This window comes from Anthonomus grandis, chromosome 10 (assembly GCF_022605725.1).
Source record: "Anthonomus grandis grandis chromosome 10, icAntGran1.3, whole genome shotgun sequence".
Lineage (NCBI taxonomy): Eukaryota > Metazoa > Arthropoda > Insecta > Coleoptera > Curculionidae > Anthonomus > Anthonomus grandis.
This window is the reverse complement of record NC_065555.1, coordinates 30,026,647-30,046,273: the sequence shown is the minus strand read 5'-3', so window position 1 is coordinate 30,046,273 and position 19,627 is coordinate 30,026,647. Positions and strand designations below refer to the sequence as shown.

Below are 19,627 nucleotides of genomic sequence, written 5' to 3'. Positions count from 1 at the left end.
CACATCTCGTGAGAGTATAGCTCCCATAGAAGCCGAGATATCGACCTTCAAAGTTTGGGTTTTTTCATTTTTCGGGTATACCCCCCCGTATCGAATTTTTTCACCAAAAATTGATTTTTTTCGAAATCAAACTAAGTATACCAGCGTCTTATTTGGATCACCTTGATTACGAAAACACCGGGTTATAACAGGATCCGAGCAGAAACACATCTCGTGAGAGTACTTTGAAAATCCTGAAAAAGTCGTTTTCGAAGTCCGTTTTTGAGGCCAAAAATGGGCATCAAAAATGCCATATCTCGGCTAATGTAAGAGCTACGACCTTGCGGATGGTCTCGTTGGATTCAGAATGACGAAACTAAGACAAAACCGTTGGAATTTTCCCGATAGCTCCCATAGAAGCCGAGATATCGACCTTCAAAGTTTGGGTTTTTTCATTTTTCGGGTATACCCCCCCGTATCGAATTTTTCACCAAAAATTGATTTTTTTCGAAATCAAACTAAGTATACCAGCGTCTTATTTGGATCACCTTGATTACGAAAACACCGGGTATAACAGGATCCGAGCAGAACTAAGGGAATGAGAGCACTTTGAAAATCCTGAAAAAGTCGTTTTCGAAGTCCGTTTTTGAGGCCAAAAATGGGCATCAAAAATGCCATATCTCGGCTAATGTAAGAGCTACGACCTTGCGGATGGTCTCGTTGGATTCAGAATGACGAAACTAAGACAAAACCGTTGGAATTTTCCCGATAGCTCCCATAGAAGCCGAGATATCGACCTTCAAAAGTTTGGGTTTTTTCATTTTTCGGGTATACCCCCCGTATCCAATTTTTCACCAAAAATTGATTTTTTTCGAAATCAAACTAAGTATACCAGCGTCTTATTTGGATCACCTTGATTACGAAAACACCGGGTTATAACAGGATCCGAGCAGAACTAAGGGAATGAGAGCACTTTGAAAATGCTGAATAAGTCGTTTTCGACGTCCGTTTTTGAGGCCAAAAATGGGCATCAAAAATGCCATATCTCGGATATCGTAAGAGCTACGACCTTGCGGATAGTCTCGTTGGATTTAGAATGACGAAACTAAGACAAAACCGTTGGAATTTTCCCGATAGCTCCCATAGAAGCCGAGATATCGACCTTCAAAGTTTGGGTTTTTTCATTTTTCGGGTATACCCCCCCTGTATCGAATTTTTCACCAAAAATTGATTTTTTTCGAAATCAAACTAAGTATACCAGCGTCTTATTTGGATCACCTAGATTACGAAAACACCGGGTTATAACAGGATCCGAGCAGAACTAAGGGAATGAGAGCACTTTGAAAATCCTGAAAAATTCGTTTTCGACGTCCGTTTTTGAGGCAAAAAATGGGTATCAAAAATGCCATATCTCGGCTATCGTAAGAGCTACGACCTTGCGGATGGTCTCGTTGGATTTAGAATGACGAAACTAAGACAAAACCGTTGGAATTTTCCCGATAGCTCCCATAGAAGCCGAGATATCGACCTTCAAAGTTTGGGTTTTTTCATATTTCGGGTATACCCCCCCGTATCGAATTTTCACCAAAAATTGATTTTTTTCGAAATCAAACTAAGTATACCAGCGTCTTATTTGGATCACCTAGATTACGAAAACACCGGGTTATAACAGGATCCGAGCAGAACTAAGGGAATGAGAGCACTTTGAAAATCATGAAAAAGTCGTTTTCGACGTTCGTTTTTGAGGCAAAAAATGGGTATCAAAAATGCCATATCTCGGCTATCGTAAGAGCTACGACCTTGCGGATGGTCTCGTTGGATTTAGAATGACGAAAACTAAGACAAAACCGTTGGAATTTTCCCGATAGCTCCCATAGAAGCCGAGATATCGACCTTCAAAGTTTGGGTTTTTTCATTTTTCGGGTATACCCCCCCCCCCGTATCGAATTTTTCACCAAAAATTGATTTTTTTCGAAATCAAACTAAGTATACCAGCGTCTTATTTGGATCACCTAGATTACGAAAACACCGGGTTATAACAGGATCCGAGCAGAACTAAGGGAATGAGAGCACTTTGAAAATCCTGAAAAAGTCGTTTTCGACGTCCGTTTTTTGAGGCAAAAAATGGGTATCAAAAATGCCATATCTCGGCTAATGTAAGAGCTACGACCTTGCGGATGGTCTCGTTGGATTTAGAATGACGAAACTAAGACAAAACCGTTGGAATTTTCCCGATAGCTCCCATAGAAGCCGAGATATCGACCTTCAAAGTTTGGGTTTTTTAATTTTTCGGGTATACCCCCCCGTTTCGAATTTTTCACCAAAAATTGATTTTTTTTCGAAATCAAACTAAGTATACCAGCGTCTTATTTGGATCACCTAGATTACGAAAACACCGGGTTATAACAGGATCCGAGCGGAACTAAGGGAATGAGAGCACTTTGAAAATCCTGAAAAAGTCGTTTTCGAAGTCCGTTTTTGAGGCCAAAAATGGGCATCAAAAATGCCATATCTCGGCTATCGTAAGAGCTACGACCTTGCGGATGGTCTCGTTGGATTCAGAATGACGAAACTAAGACAAAACCGTTGGAATTTTCCCGATAGCTCCCATAGAAGCCGAGATATCGACCTTCAAAGTTTGGGTTTTTTTCATTTTTCGGGTATACCCCCCCCTATCGAATTTTTCACCAAAAATTGATTTTTTTCGAAATCAAACTAAGTATACCAGCGTCTTATTTGGATCACCTAGATTACGAAAACACCGGGTTATAACAGGATCCGAGCAGAACTAAGGGAATGAGAGCACTTTGAAAATCCAGAAAAAGTCGTTTTCGACGTCCGTTTTTGAGGCAAAAAATGGGTATCAAAAATGCCATATCTCGGCTATCGTAAGAGCTACGACCTTGCGGATGGTCTCGTTGGATTCAGAATGACAAAACTAGACAAAAACCGTTGGAATTTTCCCGATAGCTCCCATAGAAGCTGAGATATCGACCTTCAAAGTTTGGGTTTTTTCATTTTTCGGGTATACCCCCCCCGTATCGAATTTTTCACCAAAAATTGATTTTTTTCGAAATCAAACTAAGTATACCAGCGTCTTATTTGGATCACCTAGATTACGAAAACACCGGGTTATAACAGGATCCGAGCAGAACTAAGGGAATGAGAGCACTTTGAAAATCCTGAAAAAGTCGTTTTCGACGTCCGTTTTTGAGGCAAAAAATGGGTATCAAAAATGCCATATCTCGGCTATCGTAAGAGCTACGACCTTGCGGATGGTCTCGTTGGATTTAGAATGACGAAACTAAGACAAAACCGTTAAAATTTTCCAGATAGGTCCCATAGAAGCCGAGATATCGACCTTCAAAGTTTGGGTTTTTTCATTTTTCGGGTATACCCCCCCCTATCGAACTTTTTCACCAAAAATTGATTTTTGTCGAAATCAAACTAAGTATACCAGCGTCTTATTTGGGTCACCTAGATTACGAAAACACCGGGTTATAACAGGATCCGAGCAGAACTAAGGGAATGAGAGCACTTTGAAAATCCTGAAAAAGTCGTTTTCGACGTCCGTTTTTGAGGCCAAAAATGGGCATCAAAAATGCCATATCTCGGCTATCGTAAGAGCTACGACCTTGCGGGTGGTCTCGTTGGATTCACAACGACGAAACTAAGACAAAACCGTTAAAATTTTCCCGATAGCTCCCATAGAAGCCGAGATATCCACCTTCAAAGTTTGGGTTTTTTCATTTTTCGGGTATACCCCCCCGTATCGAATTTTTTCACCAAAAATTGATTTTTGTCGAAATCAAACTAAGTATACCAGCGTCTTATTTGGGTCACCTAGATTACGAAAACACCGGGTTATAACAGGATCCGAGCAGAACTAAGGGAATGAGAGCACTTTGAAAATCCTGAAAAAGTCGTTTTCGACGTCCGTTTTTGAGGCCAAAAATGGGCATCAAAAATGCCATATCTCGGCTATCGTAAGAGCTACGACCTTGCGGGTGGTCTCGTTGGATTCACAACGACGAAACTAAGACAAAACCGTTAAAATTTTCCCGATAGGTCCCATAGAAGCTGAGATTTCGACCTTCAAAGTTTGGGTTTTTTCATTTTTCGGGTATACCCCCCCCTATCGAATTTTTTCACCAAAAATTGATTTTTGTCGAAATCAAACTAAGTATACCAGCGTCTTATTTGGGTCACCTAGATTACGAAAACACCGGGTTATAACAGGATCCGAGCAGAACTAAGGGAATGAGAGCACTTTGAAAATCCTGAAAAAGTCGTTTTCGACGTCCGTTTTTGAGGCCAAAAATGGGCATCAAAAATGCCATATCTCGGCTATCGTAAGAGCTACGACCTTGCGGGTGGTCTCGTTGGATTCACAACGACGAAACTAAGACAAAACCGTTAAAATTTTCCCGATAGGTCCCATAGAAGCTGAGATATCGACCTTCAAAGTTTGGGTTTTTTCATTTTTCGGGTATACCCCCCCCTATCGAATTTTTTCACCAAAAATTGATTTTTGTCGAAATCAAACTAAGTATACCAGCGTCTTATTTGGGTCACCTAGATTACGAAAACACCGGGTTATAACAGGATCCGAGTAGAACTAAGGGAATGAGAGCACTTTGAAAATCCTGAAAAAGTCGTTTTCGACGTCCGTTTTTGAGGCCAAAAATGGGCATCAAAAATGCCATATCTCAGCTATTAGAAAAGCTAGGACCTTGCGGGTGGTCTCGTTGGATTCACAACGACGAAACTAAGACAAAACCGTTAAAATTTTCCCGATAGCTCCCATAGAAGCCGAGATATCCACCTTCAAAGTTTGGGTTTTTTCATTTTTCGGGTATACCCCCCCGTATCGAATTTTTTCACCAAAAATTGATTTTTGTCGAAATCAAACTAAGTATACCAGCGTCTTATTTGGGTCACCTAGATTACGAAAACACCGGGTTATAACAGGATCCGAGCAGAACTAAGGGAATGAGAGCACTTTGAAAATCCTGAAAAAGTCGTTTTCGACGTCCGTTTTTGAGGCCAAAAATGGGCATCAAAAATGCCATATCTCGGCTATCGTAAGAGCTACGACATTGCGGGTGGTCTCGTTGGATTCACAACGACGAAACTAAGACAAAACCGTTAAAATTTTCCCGATAGGTCCCATAGAAGCCGAGATATCGACCTTCAAAGTTTGGGTTTTTTCATTTTTCGGGTATACCCTCCCCTATCGAATTTTTTCACCAAAAATTGATTTTTGTCGAAATCAAACTAAGTATACCAGCGTCTTATTTGGGTCACCTAGATTACGAAAACACCGGGTTATAACAGGATCCGAGCAGAACTAAGGGAATGAGAGCACTTTGAAAATCCTGAAAAAGTCGTTTTCGACGTCCGTTTTTGAGGCCAAAAATGGGCATCAAAAATGCCATATCTCGGCTATCGTAAGAGCTACGACCTTGCGGGTGGTCTCGTTGGATTTACAACGACGAAACTAAGACAAAACCGTTAAAATTTTCCAGATAGGTCCCATAAAAGCCGAGATATCGACCTTCAAAGTTTGGGTTTTTTCATTTTTCGGGTATACCCCCCCCTATCGAATTTTTTCACCAAAAATTGATTTTTGTCGAAATCAAACTAAGTATACCAGCGTCTTATTTGGGTCACCTAGATTACGAAAACACCGGGTTATAACAGGATCCGAGCAGAACTAAGGGAATGAGAGCACTTTGAAAATCCTGAAAAAGTCGTTTTCGACGTCCGTTTTTGAGGCCAAAAATGGGCATCAAAAATGCCATATCTCGGCTATCGTAAGAGCTACGACCTTGCGGGTGGTCTCGTTGGATTCACAACGACGAAACTAAGACAAAACCGTTAAAATTTTCCCGATAGGTCCCATAGAAGCTGAGATATCGACCTTCAAAGTTTGGGTTTTTTCATTTTTCGGGTATACCCTCCCCTATCGAATTTTTTCACCAAAAATTGATTTTTGTCGAAATCAAACTAAGTATACCAGCGTCTTATTTGGGTCACCTAGATTACGAAAACACCGGGTTATAACAGGATCCGAGCAGAACTAAGGGAATGAGAGCACTTTGAAAATCCTGAAAAAGTCGTTTTCGACGTCCGTTTTTGAGGCCAAAAATGGGCATCAAAAATGCCATATCTCGGCTATCGTAAGAGCTACGACATTGCGGGTGGTCTCGTTGGATTCACAACGACGAAACTAAGACAAAACCGTTAAAATTTTCCCGATAGGTCCCATAGAAGCCGAGATATCGACCTTCAAAGTTTGGGTTTTTTCATTTTTCGGGTATACCCTCCCCTATCGAATTTTTTCACCAAAAATTGATTTTTGTCGAAATCAAACTAAGTATACCAGCGTCTTATTTGGGTCACCTAGATTACGAAAACACCGGGTTATAACAGGATCCGAGCAGAACTAAGGGAATGAGAGCACTTTGAAAATCCTGAAAAAGTCGTTTTCGACGTCCGTTTTTGAGGCCAAAAATGGGCATCAAAAATGCCATATCTCGGCTATCGTAAGAGCTACGACCTTGCGGGTGGTCTCGTTGGATTCACAACGACGAAACTAAGACAAAACCGTTAAAATTTTCCCGATAGGTCCCATAGAAGCTGAGATATCGACCTTCAAAGTTTGGGTTTTTTCATTTTTCGGGTATACCCCCCCCTATCGAATTTTTTCACCAAAAATTGATTTTTGTCGAAATCAAACTAAGTATACCAGCGTCTTATTTGGGTCACCTAGATTACGAAAACACCGGGTTATAACAGGATCCGAGTAGAACTAAGGGAATGAGAGCACTTTGAAAATCCTGAAAAAGTCGTTTTCGACGTCCGTTTTTGAGGCCAAAAATGGGCATCAAAAATGCCATATCTCAGCTATTAGAAAAGCTAGGACCTTGCGGGTGGTCTCGTTGGATTCACAACGACGAAACTAAGACAAAACCGTTAAAATTTTCCCGATAGCTCCCATAGAAGCCGAGATATCGACCTTCAAAGTTTGGGTTTTTTCATTTTTCGGGTATACCCCCCCGTATCGAATTTTTTCACCAAAAATTGATTTTTGTCGAAATCAAACTAAGTATACCAGCGTCTTATTTGGGTCACCTAGATTACGAAAACACCGGGTTATAACAGGATCCGAGCAGAACTAAGGGAATGAGAGCACTTTGAAAATCCTGAAAAAGTCGTTTTCGACGTCCGTTTTTGAGGCCAAAAATGGGCATCAAAAATGCCATATCTCGGCTATCGTAAGAGCTACGACCTTGCGGATGGTCTCGTTGGATTTAGAATGACGAAACTAAGACAAAACCGTTGGAATTTTCCCGATAGCTCCCATAGAAGCCGAGATATCGACCTTCAAAATTTGGGTTTTTTCATTTTTCGGGTATACCCCCCCGTATCGAATTTTTCCCCAAAAATTGATTTTTTTCGAAATCAAACTAAGTATACCAGCGTCTTATTTGAATCACCTAGATTACGAAAACACCGGGTTATAACAGGATCCGAGCAGAACTAAGGGAATGAGAGCACTTTGAAAATCATGAAAAAGTCGTTTTCGAAGTCCGTTTTTGAGGCCAAAAATGGGCATCAAAAATGCCATATTTCGGCTAATGTAAGAGCTACGACCTTGCGGATGGTCTCGTTGGATTCAGAATGACGAAACTAAGACAAAACCGTTGGAATTTTCCCGATAGCTCCCATAGAAGCCGAGATATCGACCTTCAAAGTTTGGGTTTTTTCATTTTTCGGGTATACCCCCCCGTATCGAATTTTTCACCAAAAATTGATTTTTTTCGAAATCAAACTAAGTATACCAGCGTCTTATTTGGATCACCTTGATTACGAAAACACCGGGTTATAACAGGATCCGAGCAGAACTAAGGGAATGAGAGCACTTTGAAAATCCTGAAAAAGTCGTTTTCGAAGTCCGTTTTTGAGGCCAAAAATGGGCATCAAAAATGCCATATCTCGGCTAATGTAAGAGCTACGACCTTGCGGATGGTCTCGTTGGATTCAGAATGACGAAACTAAGACAAAACCGTTGGAATTTTCCCGATAGCTCCCATAGAAGCCGAGATATCGACCTTCAAAGTTTGGGTTTTTTCATTTTTCGGGTATACCCCCCGTATCCAATTTTTCACCAAAAATTGATTTTTTTCGAAATCAAACTAAGTATACCAGCGTCTTATTTGGATCACCTTGATTACGAAAACACCGGGTTATAACAGGATCCGAGCAGAACTAAGGGAATGAGAGCACTTTGAAAATGCTGAATAAGTCGTTTTCGACGTCCGTTTTTGAGGCCAAAAATGGGCATCAAAAATGCCATATCTCGGATATCGTAAGAGCTACGACCTTGCGGATAGTCTCGTTGGATTTAGAATGACGAAACTAAGACAAAACCGTTGGAATTTTCCCGATAGCTCCCATAGAAGCCGAGATATCGACCTTCAAAGTTTGGGTTTTTTTCATTTTTCGGGTATACCCCCCTGTATCGAATTTTTCACCAAAAATTGATTTTTTTCGAAATCAAACTAAGTATACCAGCGTCTTATTTGGATCACCTAGATTACGAAAACACCGGGTTATAACAGGATCCGAGCAGAACTAAGGGAATGAGAGCACTTTGAAAATCCTGAAAAATTCGTTTTCGACGTCCGTTTTTGAGGCAAAAAATGGGTATCAAAAATGCCATATCTCGGCTATCGTAAGAGCTACGACCTTGCGGATGGTCTCGTTGGATTTAGAATGACGAAACTAAGACAAAACCGTTGGAATTTTCCCGATAGCTCCCATAGAAGCCGAGATATCGACCTTCAAAGTTTGGGTTTTTTCATATTTCGGGTATACCCCCCCGTATCGAATTTTTCACCAAAAATTGATTTTTTTCGAAATCAAACTAAGTATACCAGCGTCTTATTTGGATCACCTAGATTACGAAAACACCGGGTTATAACAGGATCCGAGCAGAACTAAGGGAATGAGAGCACTTTGAAAATCATGAAAAAGTCGTTTTCGACGTTCGTTTTTGAGGCAAAAAATGGGTATCAAAAATGCCATATCTCGGCTATCGTAAGAGCTACGACCTTGCGGATGGTCTCGTTGGATTTAGAATGACGAAACTAAGACAAAACCGTTGGAATTTTCCCGATAGCTCCCATAGAAGCCGAGATATCGACCTTCAAAGTTTGGGTTTTTTCATTTTTCGGGTATACCCCCCCCCCGTATCGAATTTTTCACCAAAAATTGATTTTTTTCGAAATCAAACTAAGTATACCAGCGTCTTATTTGGATCACCTAGATTACGAAAACACCGGGTTATAACAGGATCCGAGCAGAACTAAGGGAATGAGAGCACTTTGAAAATCCTGAAAAAGTCGTTTTCGACGTCCGTTTTTGAGGCAAAAAATGGGTATCAAAAATGCCATATCTCGGCTAATGTAAGAGCTACGACCTTGCGGATGGTCTCGTTGGATTTAGAATGACGAAACTAAGACAAAACCGTTGGAATTTTCCCGATAGCTCCCATAGAAGCCGAGATATCGACCTTCAAAGTTTGGGTTTTTTAATTTTTCGGGTATACCCCCCCGTTTCGAATTTTTCACCAAAAATTGATTTTTTTCGAAATCAAACTAAGTATACCAGCGTCTTATTTGGATCACCTAGATTACGAAAACACCGGGTTATAACAGGATCCGAGCGGAACTAAGGGAATGAGAGCACTTTGAAAATCCTGAAAAAGTCGTTTTCGAAGTCCGTTTTTGAGGCCAAAAATGGGCATCAAAAATGCCATATCTCGGCTATCGTAAGAGCTACGACCTTGCGGATGGTCTCGTTGGATTCAGAATGACGAAACTAAGACAAAACCGTTGGAATTTTCCCGATAGCTCCCATAGAAGCCGAGATATCGACCTTCAAAGTTTGGGTTTTTTCATTTTTCGGGTATACCCCCCCCTATCGAATTTTTCACCAAAAATTGATTTTTTTCGAAATCAAACTAAGTATACCAGCGTCTTATTTGGATCACCTAGATTACGAAAACACCGGGTTATAACAGGATCCGAGCAGAACTAAGGGAATGAGAGCACTTTGAAAATCCAGAAAAAGTCGTTTTCGACGTCCGTTTTTGAGGCAAAAAATGGGTATCAAAAATGCCATATCTCGGCTATCGTAAGAGCTACGACCTTGCGGATGGTCTCGTTGGATTCAGAATGACAAAACTAAGACAAAACCGTTGGAATTTTCCCGATAGCTCCCATAGAAGCTGAGATATCGACCTTCAAAGTTTGGGTTTTTTCATTTTTCGGGTATACCCCCCCGTATCGAATTTTTCACCAAAAATTGATTTTTTTCGAAATCAAACTAAGTATACCAGCGTCTTATTTGGATCACCTAGATTACGAAAACACCGGGTTATAACAGGATCCGAGCAGAACTAAGGGAATGAGAGCACTTTGAAAATCCTGAAAAAGTCGTTTTCGACGTCCGTTTTTGAGGCAAAAAATGGGTATCAAAAATGCCATATCTCGGCTATCGTAAGAGCTACGACCTTGCGGATGGTCTCGTTGGATTTAGAATGACGAAACTAAGACAAAACCGTTGGAATTTTCCCGATAGCTCCCATAGAAGCCGAGATATCGACCTTCAAAATTTGGGTTTTTTCATTTTTCGGGTATACCCCCCCGTATCGAATTTTTCACCAAAAATTGATTTTTTTCGAAATCAAACTAAGTATACCAGCGTCTTATTTGGATCACCTAGATTACGAAAACACCGGGTTATAACAGGATCCGAGCAGAACTAAGGGAATGAGAGCACTTTGAAAATCATGAAAAAGTCGTTTTCGACGTCCGTTTTTGAGGTCAAAAATGGGTATCAAAAATGCCATATCTCGGCTATCGTAAGAGCTACGACCTTGCGGATGGTCTCGTTGGATTTAGAATGACGAAACTAAGACAAAACCGTTGGAATTTTCCCGATAGCTCCCATAGAAGCCGAGATATCGACCTTCAAAATTTGGGTTTTTTCATTTTTCGGGTATACCCCCCCGTATCGAATTTTTCCCCAAAAATTGATTTTTTTCGAAATCAAACTAAGTATACCAGCGTCTTATTTGGATCACCTAGATTACGAAAACACTGGGTTATAACAGGATCCGAGCAGAACTAAGGGAATGAGAGCACTTTGAAAATCATGAAAAAGTCGTTTTCGAAGTCCGTTTTTGAGGCCAAAAATGGGCATCAAAAATGCCATATCTCGGCTAATGTAAGAGCTACGACCTTGCGGATGGTCTCGTTGGATTCAGAATGACGAAACTAAGACAAAACCGTTGGAATTTTCCCGATAGCTCCCATAGAAGCCGAGATATCGACCTTCAAAGTTTGGGTTTTTTCATTTTTCGGGTATACCCCCCCGTATCGAATTTTTCACCAAAAATTGATTTTTTTCGAAATCAAACTAAGTATACCAGCGTCTTATTTGGATCACCTTGATTACGAAAACACCGGGTTATAACAGGATCCGAGCAGAACTAAGGGAATGAGAGCACTTTGAAAATGCTGAATAAGTCGTTTTCGACGTCCGTTTTTGAGGCCAAAAATGGGCATCAAAAATGCCATATCTCGGATATCGTAAGAGCTACGACCTTGCGGATGGTCTCGTTGGATTTAGAATGACGAAACTAAGACAAAACCGTTGGAATTTTCCCGATAGCTCCCATAGAAGCCGAGATATCGACCTTCAAAGTTTGGGTTTTTTCATTTTTCGGGTATACCCCCCTGTATCGAATTTTTCACCAAAAATTGATTTTTTTCGAAATCAAACTAAGTATACCAGCGTCTTATTTGGATCACCTAGATTATGAAAACACCGGGTTATAACAGGATCCGAGCAGAACTAAGGGAATGAGAGCACTTTGAAAATGCTGAATAAGTCGTTTTCGACGTCCGTTTTTGAGGCCAAAAATGGGCATCAAAAATGCCATATCTCGGATATCGTAAGAGCTACGACCTTGCGGATGGTCTCGTTGGATTTAGAATGACGAAACTAAGACAAAACCGTTGGAATTTTCCCGATAGCTCCCATAGAAGCCGAGATATCGACCTTCAAAGTTTGGGTTTTTTCATTTTTCGGGTATACCCCCCTGTATCGAATTTTTCACCAAAAATTGATTTTTTTCGAAATCAAACTAAGTATACCAGCGTCTTATTTGGATCACCTAGATTATGAAAACACCGGGTTATAACAGGATCCGAGCAGAACTAAGGGAATGAGAGCACTTTGAAAATGCTGAATAAGTCGTTTTCGACGTCCGTTTTTGAGGCCAAAAATGGGCATCAAAAATGCCATATCTCGGATATCGTAAGAGCTACGACCTTGCGGATGGTCTCGTTGGATTTAGAATGACGAATCTAAGAGAAAACCGTTGGAATTTTCCCGATAGCTCCCATAGAAGCCGAGATATCGACCTTCAAAGTTTGGGTTTTTTCATTTTTCGGGTATACCCCCCTGTATCGAATTTTTCACCAAAAATTGATTTTTTTCGAAATCAAACTAAGTATACCAGCGTCTTATTTGGATCACCTAGATTACGAAAACACCGGGTTATAACAGGATCCGAGCGGAACTAAGGGAATGAGAGCACTTTGAAAATCCTGAAAAAGTCGTTTTCGAAGTCCGTTTTTGAGGCCAAAAATGGGCATCAAAAATGCCATATCTCGGCTATCGTAAGAGCTACGACCTTGCGGATGGTCTCGTTGGATTTAGAATGACGAATCTAAGAGAAAACCGTTGGAATTTTCCCGATAGCTCCCATAGAAGCCGAGATATCGACCTTCAAAGTTTGGGTTTTTTCATTTTTCGGGTATACCCCCCCGTATCGAATTTTTCACCAAAAATTGATTTTTTTCGAAATCAAACTAAGTATACCAGCGTCTTATTTGGATCACCTTGATTACGAAAACACCGGGTTATAACAGGATCCGAGCAGAACTAAGGGAATGAGAGCACTTTGAAAATGCTGAATAAGTCGTTTTCGACGTCCGTTTTTGAGGCAAAAAATGGGCATCAAAAATGCCATATCTCGGCTATCGTAAGAGCTACGACCTTGCGGATGGTCTCGTTGGATTTAGAATGACGAATCTAAGAGAAAACCGTTGGAATTTTCCCGATAGCTCCCATAGAAGCCGAGATATCGACCTTCAAAGTTTGGGTTTTTTCATTTTTCGGGTATACCCCCCTGTATCGAATTTTTCACCAAAAATTGATTTTTTTCGAAATCAAACTAAGTATACCAGCGTCTTATTTGGATCACCTAGATTATGAAAACACCGGGTTATAACAGGATCCGAGCAGAACTAAGGGAATGAGAGCACTTTGAAAATCATGAAAAAGTCGTTTTCGACGTCCGTTTTTGAGGTCAAAAATGGGCATCAAAAATGCCATATCTCGGATATCGTAAGAGCTACGACCTTGCGGATGGTCTCGTTGGATTTAGAATGACGAATCTAAGAGAAAACCGTTGGAATTTTCCCGATAGCTCCCATAGAAGCCGAGATATCGACCTTCAAAGTTTGGGTTTTTTCATTTTTCGGGTATACCCCCCTGTATCGAATTTTTCACCAAAAATTGATTTTTTTCGAAATCAAACTAAGTATACCAGCGTCTTATTTGGATCACCTAGATTATGAAAACACCGGGTTATAACAGGATCCGAGCAGAACTAAGGGAATGAGAGCACTTTGAAAATGCTGAATAAGTCGTTTTCGACGTCCGTTTTTGAGGCCAAAAATGGGCATCAAAAATGCCATATCTCGGATATCGTAAGAGCTACGACCTTGCGGATGGTCTCGTTGGATTTAGAATGACGAAACTAAGACAAAACCGTTGGAATTTTCCCGATAGCTCCCATAGAAGCCGAGATATCGACCTTCAAAGTTTGGGTTTTTTCATTTTTCGGGTATACCCCCCTGTATCGAATTTTTCACCAAAAATTGATTTTTTTCGAAATCAAACTAAGTATACCAGCGTCTTATTTGGATCACCTAGATTATAAAAACACCGGGTTATAACAGGATCCGAGCAGAACTAAGGGAATGAGAGCACTTTGAAAATGCTGAATAAGTCGTTTTCGACGTCCGTTTTTGAGGCCAAAAATGGGCATCAAAAATGCCATATCTCGGATATCGTAAGAGCTACGACCTTGCGGATGGTCTCGTTGGATTTAGAATGACGAATCTAAGAGAAAACCGTTGGAATTTTCCCGATAGCTCCCATAGAAGCCGAGATATCGACCTTCAAAGTTTGGGTTTTTTCATTTTTCGGGTATACCCCCCTGTATCGAATTTTTCACCAAAAATTGATTTTTTTCGAAATCAAACTAAGTATACCAGCGTCTTATTTGGATCACCTAGATTACGAAAACACCGGGTTATAACAGGATCCGAGCGGAACTAAGGGAATGAGAGCACTTTGAAAATCCTGAAAAAGTCGTTTTCGAAGTCCGTTTTTGAGGCCAAAAATGGGCATCAAAAATGCCATATCTCGGCTATCGTAAGAGCTACGACCTTGCGGATGGTCTCGTTGGATTTAGAATGACGAATCTAAGAGAAAACCGTTGGAATTTTCCCGATAGCTCCCATAGAAGCCGAGATATCGACCTTCAAAGTTTGGGTTTTTTCATTTTTCGGGTATACCCCCCCGTATCGAATTTTTCACCAAAAATTGATTTTTTTCGAAATCAAACTAAGTATACCAGCGTCTTATTTGGATCACCTTGATTACGAAAACACCGGGTTATAACAGGATCCGAGCAGAACTAAGGGAATGAGAGCACTTTGAAAATGCTGAATAAGTCGTTTTCGACGTCCGTTTTTGAGGCAAAAAATGGGCATCAAAAATGCCATATCTCGGCTATCGTAAGAGCTACGACCTTGCGGATGGTCTCGTTGGATTTAGAATGACGAATCTAAGAGAAAACCGTTGGAATTTTCCCGATAGCTCCCATAGAAGCCGAGATATCGACCTTCAAAGTTTGGGTTTTTTCATTTTTCGGGTATACCCCCCCGTATCGAATTTTTCCCCAAAAATTGATTTTTTTCGAAATCAAACTAAGTATACCAGCGTCTTATTTGGATCACCTAGATTACGAAAACACTGGGTTATAACAGGATCCGAGCAGAACTAAGGGAATGAGAGCACTTTGAAAATCATGAAAAAGTCGTTTTCGAAGTCCGTTTTTGAGGCCAAAAATGGGCATCAAAAATGCCATATCTCGGCTAATGTAAGAGCTACGACCTTGCGGATGGTCTCGTTGGATTCAGAATGACGAAACTAAGACAAAACCGTTGGAATTTTCCCGATAGCTCCCATAGAAGCCGAGATATCGACCTTCAAAGTTTGGGTTTTTTCATTTTTCGGGTATACCCCCCCGTATCGAATTTTTCACCAAAAATTGATTTTTTTCGAAATCAAACTAAGTATACCAGCGTCTTATTTGGATCACCTTGATTACGAAAACACCGGGTTATAACAGGATCCGAGCAGAACTAAGGGAATGAGAGCACTTTGAAAATCCTGAAAAAGTCGTTTTCGACGTCCGTTTTTGAGGCAAAAAATGGGTATCAAAAATGCCATATCTCGGCTATCGTAAGAGCTACGACCCTTGCGGATGGTCTCGTTGGATTTAGAATGACGAATCTAAGAGAAAACCGTTTGGAATTTTCCCGATAGCTCCCATAGAAGCTGAGATATCGACCTTCAAAGTTTGGGTTTTTTCATTTTTCGGGTATACCCCCCCGTATCGAATTTTTCACCAAAAATTGATTTTTTTCGAAATCAAACTAAGTATACCAGCGTCTTATTTGGATCACCTTGATTACGAAAACACCGGGTTATAACAGGATCCGAGCAGAACTAAGGGAATGAGAGCACTTTGAAAATGCTGAATAAGTCGTTTTCGACGTCCGTTTTTGAGGCCAAAAATGGGCATCAAAAATGCCATATCTCGGATATCGTAAGAGCTACGACCTTGCGGATGGTCTCGTTGGATTTAGAATGACGAAACTAAGACAAAACCGTTGGAATTTTCCCGATAGCTCCCATAGAAGCCGAGATATCGACCTTCAAAGTTTGGGTTTTTTTCATTTTTCGGGTATACCCCCCCGTATCGAATTTTTCACCAAAAATTGATTTTTTTCGAAATCAAACTAAGTATACCAGCGTCTTATTTGGATCACCTTGATTACGAAAACACCGGGTTATAACAGGATCCGAGCAGAACTAAGGGAATGAGAGCACTTTGAAAATGCTGAATAAGTCGTTTTCGACGTCCGTTTTTGAGGCCAAAAATGGGCATCAAAAATGCCATATCTCGGATATCGTAAGAGCTACGACCTTGCGGATGGTCTCGTTGGATTTAGAATGACGAAACTAAGACAAAACCGTTGGAATTTTCCCGATAGCTCCCATAGAAGCCGAGATATCGACCTTCAAAGTTTGGGTTTTTTCATATTTCGGGTATACCCCCCGTATCGAATTTTTCACCAAAAATTGATTTTTTTCGAAATCAAACTAAGTATACCAGCGTCTTATTTGGATCACCTAGATTACGAAAAACACCGGGTTATAACAGGATCCGAGCAGAACTAAGGGAATGAGAGCACTTTGAAAATCATGAAAAAGTCGTTTTCGACGTTCGTTTTTGAGGCAAAAAATGGGTATCAAAAATGCCATATCTCGGCTATCGTAAGAGCTACGACCTTGCGGATGGTCTCGTTGGATTTAGAATGACGAAACTAAGACAAAACCGTTGGAATTTTCCCGATAGCTCCCATAGAAGCCGAGATATCGACCTTCAAAGTTTGGGTTTTTTTCATTTTTCGGGTATACCCCCCCCCCGTATCGAATTTTTCACCAAAAATTGATTTTTTTCGAAATCAAACTAAGTATACCAGCGTCTTATTTGGATCACCTAGATTACGAAAACACCGGGTTATAACAGGATCCGAGCGGAACTAAGGGAATGAGAGCACTTTGAAAATCCTGAAAAAGTCGTTTTCGAAGTCCGTTTTTGAGGCCAAAAATGGGCATCAAAAATGCCATATCTCGGCTATCGTAAGAGCTACGACCTTGCGGATGGTCTCGTTGGATTCAGAATGACGAAACTAAGACAAAACCGTTGGAATTTTCCCGATAGCTCCCATAGAAGCCGAGATATCGACCTTCAAAGTTTGGGTTTTTTCATTTTTCGGGTATACCCCCCCCTATCGAATTTTTCACCAAAAATTGATTTTTTTCGAAATCAAACTAAGTATACCAGCGTCTTATTTGGATCACCTAGATTACGAAAACACCGGGTTATAACAGGATCCGAGCAGAACTAAGGGAATGAGAGCACTTTGAAAATCCAGAAAAAGTCGTTTTCGACGTCCGTTTTTGAGGCAAAAAATGGGTATCAAAAATGCCATATCTCGGCTATCGTAAGAGCTACGACCTTGCGGATGGTCTCGTTGGATTCAGAATGACAAAACTAAGACAAAACCGTTGGAATTTTCCCGATAGCTCCCATAGAAGCCGAGATATCGACCTTCAAAGTTTGGGTTTTTTCATTTTTCGGGTATACCCCCCCGTATCGAATTTTTCACCAAAAATTGATTTTTTTCGAAATCAAACTAAGTATACCAGCGTCTTATTTGGATCACCTAGATTACGAAAACACCGGGTTATAACAGGATCCGAGCAGAACTAAGGGAATGAGAGCACTTTGAAAATCCTGAAAAAGTCGTTTTCGACGTCCGTTTTTGAGGCCAAAAATGGGCATCAAAAATGCCATATCTCAGCTATCGTAAGAGCTACGACCTTGCGGATGGTCTCGTTGGATTTAGAATGACGAAACTAAGACAAAACCGTTGGAATTTTCCCGATAGCTCCCATAGAAGCCGAGATATCGACCTTCAAAGTTTGGGTTTTTTCATTTTTCGGGTATACCCCCCCGTATCGAATTTTTCACCAAAAATTGATTTTTTTCGAAATCAAACTAAGTATACCAGCGTCTTATTTGGATCACCTAGATTACGAAAACACCGGGTTATAACAGGATCCGAGCAGAACTAAGGGAATGAGAGCACTTTGAAAATCCTGAAAAAGTCGTTTTCGACGTCCGTTTTTGAGGCAAAAAATGGGTATCAAAAATGCCATATCTCGGCTATCGTAAGAGCTACGACCTTGCGGATGGTCTCGTTGGATTCAGAATGACAAAACTAAGACAAAACCGTTGGAATTTTCCCGATAGCTCCCATAGAAGCCGAGATATCGACCTTCAAAGTTTGGGTTTTTTCATTTTTCGGGTATACCCCCCCGTATCGAATTTTTCACCAAAAATTGATTTTTTTCGAAATCAAACTAAGTATACCAGCGTCTTATTTGGATCACCTAGATTACGAAAACACCGGGTTATAACAGGATCCGAGCAGAACTAAGGGAATGAGAGCACTTTGAAAATCCTGAAAAAGTCGTTTTCGACGTCCGTTTTTGAGGCCAAAAATGGGCATCAAAAATGCCATATCTCAGCTATCGTAAGAGCTACGACCTTGCGGATGGTCTCGTTGGATTCAAAATGACGAAACTACGACAAAACCGTTGGAATTTTCCCGATGGCTCCCATAGAAGCCGAGATATCGACCTTCAAAGTTTGGGTTTTTTCATTTTTCGGGTATACTCCCCCGTATCGAATTTTTTCACCAAAAATTGATTTTTTTCGAAATCAAACTAAGTATACCAGCGTCTTATTTGGGTCACCTAGATTACGAAAACATCGGGTTATAACAGGATCCGAGCAGAACTAAGGGAATGAGAGCACTTTGAAAATCCTGAAAAAGTCGTTTTCGACGTCCGTTTTTGAGGACAAATATGGGCATCAAAAATATCCATAGAAGCCGAGATATCGACCTTCAAAGTTTGGGTTTTTTCATTTTTCGGGTATATCCCCCCGTATCAAATTTTTTCACCAAAAATTGATTTTTTTCGAATTTGAGCTAACTATACCAGCGGCTTGTTCCCATCACCTACAACACGAAAACACCGGGTTATAATGAGTTTCGAGAAAAACTAAGGGAGTTATAGCACTTTAAAAATGCGAAAAATCGATTTTCTTGAAACCCGAAAGTAGCTATAGAAACCCCTATTAGCGGCTTATTCCCATCACCTACATTACGAAAACACCGGGTTATAACGGAATTCGACCAGAACAACTGAAATTATAGCACTTTGAAAATTCGGAAAAAAGTCAATTTTTGACCCCGTTTTTGAGGCCAAAAATGGGCATCAAAAATGCCATATCTCGGCTATCGTAAAAGCTACGACCTTGCGGATGGTCTCGTTGGATTCAGAACGACGAAACTAAGACAAAACCGTTGGAATTTTCCCGATAGTGCTCATAGGAGCCGAGATATGGGCCTCCAAAGTTTGGGATTTTTCATTTTTAGGGTATACCCCCCGTATCGAATTTTTCACCAAAAATTGATTTTTTTCGAATTTGAGCTAACTATACCAGCGGCTTGTTCTCATCACCTACAACACGAAAACACCGGGTTATAATGAGTTTCGAGAAAAACTAAGG

The 19,627-nt window shown here is 40.6% G+C and overlaps 1 long non-coding RNA gene across 2 annotated transcripts; it reads right to left on the bottom strand.

Annotated features, from left to right (window-relative positions):
- Window positions 1-5,909: 5,909 nt before the first annotated feature.
- On the bottom strand, window positions 5,910-18,561 carry LOC126741596 (uncharacterized). Of its 2 annotated transcripts, none has more exons than XR_007662235.1 (3): window positions 18,234-18,561; window positions 6,635-7,273; window positions 5,910-6,268 (listed from the first exon to the last, which is right to left on the bottom strand). It is a non-coding gene; the product is annotated as an uncharacterized LOC126741596 (long non-coding RNA). The 2 variants fall into 2 exon arrangements; XR_007662234.1 differs by lacking the exon at window positions 18,234-18,561 and adding an exon at window positions 17,504-18,071.
- Between the last annotated feature and the right edge of the window lie 1,066 nt (window positions 18,562-19,627).